Below are 7,770 nucleotides of genomic sequence, written 5' to 3'. Positions count from 1 at the left end.
CCTACCCCTAGTCGACCTTGGGAATCCATCTCCATGGATTACATGTCAGGCCTTCCTTCCACTAAGCATGGAAATGACTGTGTTTTTGTGGTCGTCGACAGGTTCTCAAAGATGGCCATTATGATGGCCTGCAAGAAGAATATCACAGCAGAAGCCACTGCTAAACTCTTCTTTGAACGAGTGTGGGTGCACTTTGGGATCCCACAGTCTATCATCTCAGATCGGGACAGTCGGTTTCTCAGCACATTTTGGTCCAGTCTCTGGTCAATGCTGGACACCAAACTCACGAAGTCCACAGCCTTCCATCCTCAAACTGATGGCCAGACAGAGGTTGTCAACAGGATGATTGTGCACATTCTGCGCATGTATAACTCAAAGCATCCACGCACATGGGACGAGAGCCTCCCCTATGTTCAGCACAGCTACAACCGAGCTCTTCACAGCTCCACTGGCCATAGCCCTTTTCAGGTGGGTTTAGGATTCCAGCCACTATGCCCCATTGATGTGGCCATGCCACTTGCAGCTACTCACATGAATTCAGCTCATGTCCAGTCCGAAACAGATAAGGCCACCAGCTTCATTGAGCGCATCCAACATATTCGCCAGCAGGTCCATGACATTCTTGAGAAATCAAATGCCAAGTACAAGCAGCGACATGATCAACACCGGGTGCCACACAAGTTTCAGGTGGGCGACAAAGTCTGGTTGCATTTGCAAAAGGAACGCCTTACTGGAGCCTATCGGAAATTGAGACCACTTCGATATGGTCCTTACACCATTACTAAGGCTATGGGAGACAATGCATTTGAGCTCAGCATTCCCCCATTCCTTGGCCTGCACCCAGTGTTCAATGTGGACCGCCTTCGGCCATACTTTCCACCATTGCTAGACACATCCGACATTGCAGAACAGCTCAAACCCACAGAATTAAATCCCGATTGCATGGAACAAGCTGCAACTGATCGGATCATGGACACACAGATCAAGAACACTCGCCAACAGCATATCCAACTGTATCGAGTTGTCAAAGCAGGCCAACTCCTTAAGCAGGGCAAGTGGCTCACCAGGGAACAAGTTCAGCAGAGGTTTCCTCATCTCATGGAGGAGCTCAACGCAATGGGGACCATTGCTTCCTAAGGGGGGAGGAATGATCCAGGTGGATATTGGTGGCCACCTGCCAGGTCCACCTGGACCCCCACCATTGTCTTTCTCAGCATTTTCAGTTTCCTTAATTGTAGCACAGTTTACTATTTTTAGCAGTTTTTCGGGTCCTGAACTTCCGGAGCCGTTTTGAGGCCCTAAACGACGTTTTTTTGGAATTCTGGGGCGACCGAGCCCTATGTTGCCTCCCAAAGTGGTAGTACTCGGATAGATCTTTCTAACGAGCTATCGTACGCGTCAAACGGAGATCGTATGCCAAAGTTACGACCCCGGGAAATTGATGTACCAATTTACCCAAACGGGGCCCACAATTTGGCGTTTCATCTTCTAGGGTTAGGTTTCGGTATGTGAAGGGTTTTCCATTGTTTCTCAACAATAAATAGGCCTTCGAGCCTCATTGTAATACAGTTCAGAACAGTTCAGAGGCATGTAGCCATCACATCTCTTCTCAGAGATAAGCTACCATCACCCTAGCTAGTTTAGTGCCATTTCTGTTTGTAAGCATATGTCAGTATTTTCCATTAATGAAATGAAGTATTATTTCCGCTGCATCTTTGTGTATATGGTTATCTCTGTAATTTGTTGCGTTCCTGTTTAAATCTGGATCATTTGCAGACCCTTCCCTTACGGGAATGGAGAAATTACTTTTCAAGGAAGATATACACACAATCAAGACCTTTGCCCTTGAGGAGGCAACTCCACAACTTTGTAGGTGTTGTATTGAAGTGGCTTGGGAGCTTATACATGGACTATGACCATTATCTTACACCTCTTTTAAACCCTCAGGACTAGTTTTCATCCTTGAAAAATGTTCAAGGGCCTAAGAACCATCCCTTAGATGGTCTCCATGAGTACCACTAGGCCAACTATTCACCTTAGAGGCATTGGAGGGTGGTTTTCTACCATGTGCATAGTCTGTATTATTACTAAGCCTTAAAAACCACTCGTACTAGACCCTAGCATGATAATTGTGTTTCTCCTTAGATGATGTCCAAGGACCCAAACAAAGCCATCCTTGTCGGGAAAAATTATCCTCACATTAACACCCATACACCATCTATATACCCATGGTTTATAATGATGGAAAATAGTGCTCCCCATCACTTAATTGTGCAAAAATCCCCAACTAACCTAGATTCCACGTCAAACATGTCCTCGATATTAGCATATCACCCTACATTATCCATTAGCTCATGGAGATAGAGGGTTCAAGGACTCTCACTTGATGGTTGGGGACTATAGTCCATCGAGAGGTCAAATTTCGGGCTAACTGTGTTAAGGACAACTTGAGGTCAACCAACACTAATGCAATGTATTAGTTGTTGGTACATCAACCTATCAAAATGGCACAATACTGGGTAGTAGACATTAGTAAGTAGGACACTAGTCACCAACAAGAAACCTTGGTATCAATAGAGTAATGATGTGGTGAGTGGACGTGGATCTGGGGATACAACAGTCAATTGTGTGGCAGTTGATTTGACATGCTAACGTTTCATTATGATGTGGCACCAATGTGGGTCTAGATGACATGACATACCAATGTGGTAAGTGATGTGGCATGTTGACATGGCAATGGAAGGTTGACTAGGCACCAAGGTGATGTATAGCTGGTAACCATATAGCGATGACATGGATGTTGGGCTTTTGGATGTTAATATATCAGCTAATCAGTATCAATGACACTCTTTAGCCTCTTCTGAGGGCCTGATCGCTTGATAGCCCAACCATTGGCCTTTCAAGATATCGAGTATTGAGACATTAGGGCTTCAATCTACAAGCTCGTCTGTATGTTGGGTGTCGAGTATCGAGATAGTAAGTATGTATAGAGCATTAAGTGTCCTGGGGGGATAGCAGCTTAGTGATCTGGCAGATGGATAAGGTAGATGATGGAAAGGTAATTAGTATCAATGACACTCTTTAGCCTCTTCTGAGGGCCTGATCGCTTGATAGCCCGACCATTGGCCTTTCAAGATATCGAGTATTGAGACATTAGGGCTTCAATCTACAAGCTCGTCTATATGTTAGGTGTTGAGTATCGAGATAGTAAGTATGTATAGAGCATTAAGTGTCCTGGGGGGATAGCAGCTTAGTGATCTGGCAGATGGATAAGGTAGATGATGGAAAGGTAATTGTGTTAATTGATGACCCATTGTTTGGTTATGTGAAGACCGAGTAAGCAAGTTTTAAACTAATGTGATATTTCCCAAGTGGTCGATAGTGGATATAATAGCCAAATTAATTGAATAGGTAAGCTAAAATGAACATTATTGTTTATATCATTGCTAAAATGAACATGGCCTAATTATTCAATATCTCTTGTAATGGAACCAAAGTTATGTATCACATGAATAGTTATAGGTAAGAATTCTTATAAATTATCTTGATTACTATGTCACATATTGAAATCTTTCATTTCACTAATAGTTCCATCATCTGTAATAGATCAAATAACTATGACTTTAGGCAACACTTTTGATGGATTTTACTCATTGTTAACTAAATTTATTATTTCTTTGTCACTGAAGTTGAAAAGTGGAAATACAAAATATTTAATAAACGAGAGTAAATATTATTTCAAGGGTGTTACCAAACTTATTGCATGAGGTTTTATACGAGACAAGTATATATTGCTAGAAAAATAGAGATAAAAAATAATTAACAAATTCCTGAATTCCTTATTTGTATTAAAAAAAAAAAATCTCTAGTTTTAATTTTTTTAATAATTACTAAATTGTGTGTTTGAAGTAATTCCTTATTTGAAATAAGGAAAAATCTTTTTTCCTTTTTTTTTTTTAATAATCACTAAATTTATTATTTAACATAAATAAAAAAAATTGAAAAATCTATTTTTTTTTCTTTTAATAATTACTAAATATATTATTTAACATAAAAAATAAAAATAAAAAATAGATTTTTCATTACATGCATATTGAACTTTTACTTATAATTTGATCGAATACTATTTTTTCCATATATAAAAAATATACATGTATTATTAAAATTTGAAAACGTTTTTGTCAGTGAATATAAGCTACTTGGTGAAAATAGTTAGTAAACTAGGTGAAAGTAGTTATTTGAAAACGTTTTTGTCAGTAAATATAAGCTACTTGGTGAAAATAGTTAGTAAACTAGGTGAAAGTAGTTAGTAAACTAAGTGTTGATTACCACTCCATCTGATATCTAATCTGATGTCATCAGACAGTTCGAGTTGTAATGAATTAATAAATATGCAATTCTCAGCTATTAAATTTACTTCCATTAATGCACCCAACGATTCCTTAAAAGCACTGAGATTTACAAATTTACAAATTTACAAGCACGATATTTACATACAGGATTCTGTCTGATTTTCAGAAGAACGAATCTTTAAAAGCAGCACAAGTTTTTGGTTCATATTTTTCCCTTTTGGAAGTGAGAGTTCATGCAAAATACAGGTTTTTTCCACTTCTCATTGTAATTTTGATTACCTGTGCACTTTTTTTAAACAATTTTTGCCATGTGTTTTTAATATACTCTCTTTTTCTGTTAATGAAAAATACTTTTACACAAAATTTGTTCATCCTAGCTGTAAGTATTTGCAATTTGCTTAGTTGATATAGGTTTGATCGCTTTCTTTAGTCCTATTAGTTGATACGCATGCAGATAGCCTCCCAGATTGTGCTGGAAAGCTGTGCAGTTTAGAAAGACTGGGCAATGAGACAAGATTTGGAATCACTACGGGCTTGATTTTGTACTGTGGTTTAGAATTTCTTTGTTTTCTGCTTTAATTGAATAACAAATTTTGATTTGAAACTGAGCAACAGTGGGTATTTCCTCCCTCACTTTTTCTCCTAACAATTTCAAAGAGTCCTCAAAAAGATTTAGGGCATCAGCTACAGCCTCCCAGTGATCCAACTTTCCATCCTCATCCTCACTGATTATCCATCTTGCTTTAAACTATAAGATGTTGAAGCGATGTTAGATCTATTCTTCCAAGTGAAAAATCTGTCCCTACCAATGGAAAGAAATTAAAATTCTAGATATCGACTGGAAGATTTAGATTGTAGCATCAAATCCAAAAGAGATAAATCTGGTCATGTTCCTTCTTCCTGTATACAGAAATGAAAACCTAAACCTATGTCAAGGAAGAAGCATGGTAACGAGGAAAGCCTCCTGAATATTTTTGTGGGTTTGGCTTTCTGAATGATATGGTGTAGCACACTCATATAGCTGTTTCCTATACAAAACAAGTAGGCAACAAGGACACAATAGAGAATTGGTATTATTTTTTAAGTGTCACAGGCCTATGCCTCGTAATCTAGAAACCACATAATGGATTGAAACCCCTTGAGGTTTGAGGACTCCCAGGCTCGAAATGCAAAACCCTTCCGAAATTTCCAAGAACACAGTTATAATTTATGCCAAGTTTAGAGATTGAAATTGAAACTTCTGTCAGTGTCCACGAAACACCAAAATAGGTCAAAAGGATTGATGACTAAAAGTCAGCCAGTAGGACAACAAATAGTTAACTCCTCTGTTTCACCCATAGATCCAATTTAAGGCATTGTTCTTATTGATTGGGTGAGGTATTTTAAAGGAATCTTCTCATAGCCATCAAGGAGGTAGCTGGGCTTAAAGAGTGTGGATTTGCGCGACAGCAGCACTCATCCAGAATACTGAAGGAAAAGATACGAGATTTAGAAATTATAAATGTTTTACTGTCAGAAGAGATTATAATTTTGCACTTTCTTCCTTCTCTTGATTAAAATGTCTCTCCCCTGTAGGGGTCTATACCAGAGGCTCTTCTATTTATCTAGCTAGGAAGTCGAAGTCCAGTCACAACCTTTTTTATAAACCTTTCATCCGGGCAAGGAACCAATTCTGTTGTAAGGGTGGTCCATTGCTTATAGAATTTTTTGCTTTGCTGCATATGGAAATATAATGAAATCTAAGTGTAGCCGTGGTGGGCTATATTACTACTAGCCCCTTCTTTCCAACACATAAACATAAAGCAAGCGATCAATTTACTTTTTATTTCCCCCTTGCTAGGCATACTACTGTCTCGGGTCTGTGTTGAAGGTTCCTCAGCTATGTGGGGATATGTCAGAATGCCGTATGAACCTATGGTGTCTAGAGTGAAGTTATACAAAACACATGATCACTGATTATCCATATTGCTTTAAAATATAAGATGTTGAAGTGATGTTAGATCTATTCTTCCAAGTGAAAAATCTGTCCCTACCAATGGAACCACATAATGGATTGACACCCATTGAGATTTGAGGACTCCCAGGCCCGAAATGCAAAACCCTTCCAAAATTGCCAAGAACACAGTTATAATTTATGCCAAGTTTAGAGATTGAAATTGAAACTTCTGTCTCAAAAATGAGATGAAATGAAATGTAAGATGAGTACAAGATGTTGGCATTATGATTCAAGTGTTGTCCTTGATGGCAACTCACTCAGAGGTTGGTACAGGTGCTCAGAGACTGGTACAGGTGATGGCAACTTAACTAGTGGACAGATCTCAGTACAGCAGGACAAGAAAGAGATATACGCAGGTTCAGCAAGGAGAATCAGCGTGTACACGCAGGTTGGCTTCAGTAAAAGCGCGTACATGTGAAAACGTACCTTTGGTCAGTGGCAGTTAGTCCTTGGAAGTTGTGCCTATGGTTTTGGACCATGGTGTCTCGACGGACGTGTCGATCCCTAGTTTCGAGGTTGATGGTATTGTGTTACTATGGTTTTGGCTCTTGGTATTGAGCAAGGCCTAAGGCTATATAAGGAGAAGATCACTAGGCCAAAGAGAGCAAGGGTGAGTGATGAAGATCTGAGAAAGTGTGTGATCCAAGTGCTGGTTATGGGTTGGTGATCTGAACCAAGGTTTCACCCATGTGGAGGATGATGAATGATGGAACGAGATCTCAAGGCTTGGAATGATTATCTTCATATGGTTTGACTCTGGATAGACTAGATCTACTGACGCATGTTTATTATTATGATCTGGGTATGTTTTGATGTCTGATATAGCTGCAGAGTTTTAAGGTTGAATTTATAGATCTGTACGCGACTTGGTTTTGGTAAAAGAGCGTATACACGCAGGTTGGGTTCATCCAAGTAGCGTATACAATGTGAAGTATGATATTTGAATATGGAGCTGGATCTGGTTGTTGCTATGATTGTCTGGTTATTGTTGATAGGGTTACAGTGATTCAGAATTGGGTGTTTCAGTGATTAATGATGCAGGTTGTACTACAATGATGATTGTCTTATGGATCCAGTATGAAAATGTATGAAACGTGGTCCCGGGTAGCTCGTAGGCCGGCACCTACGTACTGGTAAACATATCAGCCAGTACAAGAGCCAGGGGGTTGTAGCTCCCTTCCACTAGCAGCTGGAAAACGAGTAAAGAAGCATTCTGTAGGTAGGCACCTACGTACTAGTAAATGGATCGGCTAGTACAAGAGCTAAGAGGGTTGTAGCCCTCTGCAGGTTGTAGCCTGCGTGCTGGTAAAGGACTGCACCAGTACATTGTAAAGAGAAGTTCTCATTAAAGAAGAAAGAGACAAATTGCAGCAGGTGGTTTTCACCCACATTGGGTTTCCACCTTATATCATGGTGTTCATG

This window comes from Pinus tabuliformis, chromosome 5_1 (assembly GCF_031772625.1).
Source record: "Pinus tabuliformis cultivar Carrire ecotype Pingquan chromosome 5_1, CPIR1, whole genome shotgun sequence".
Taxonomy (NCBI): domain Eukaryota; kingdom Viridiplantae; phylum Streptophyta; class Pinopsida; order Pinales; family Pinaceae; genus Pinus; species Pinus tabuliformis.
This window is presented reverse-complemented; position numbering follows the sequence as displayed.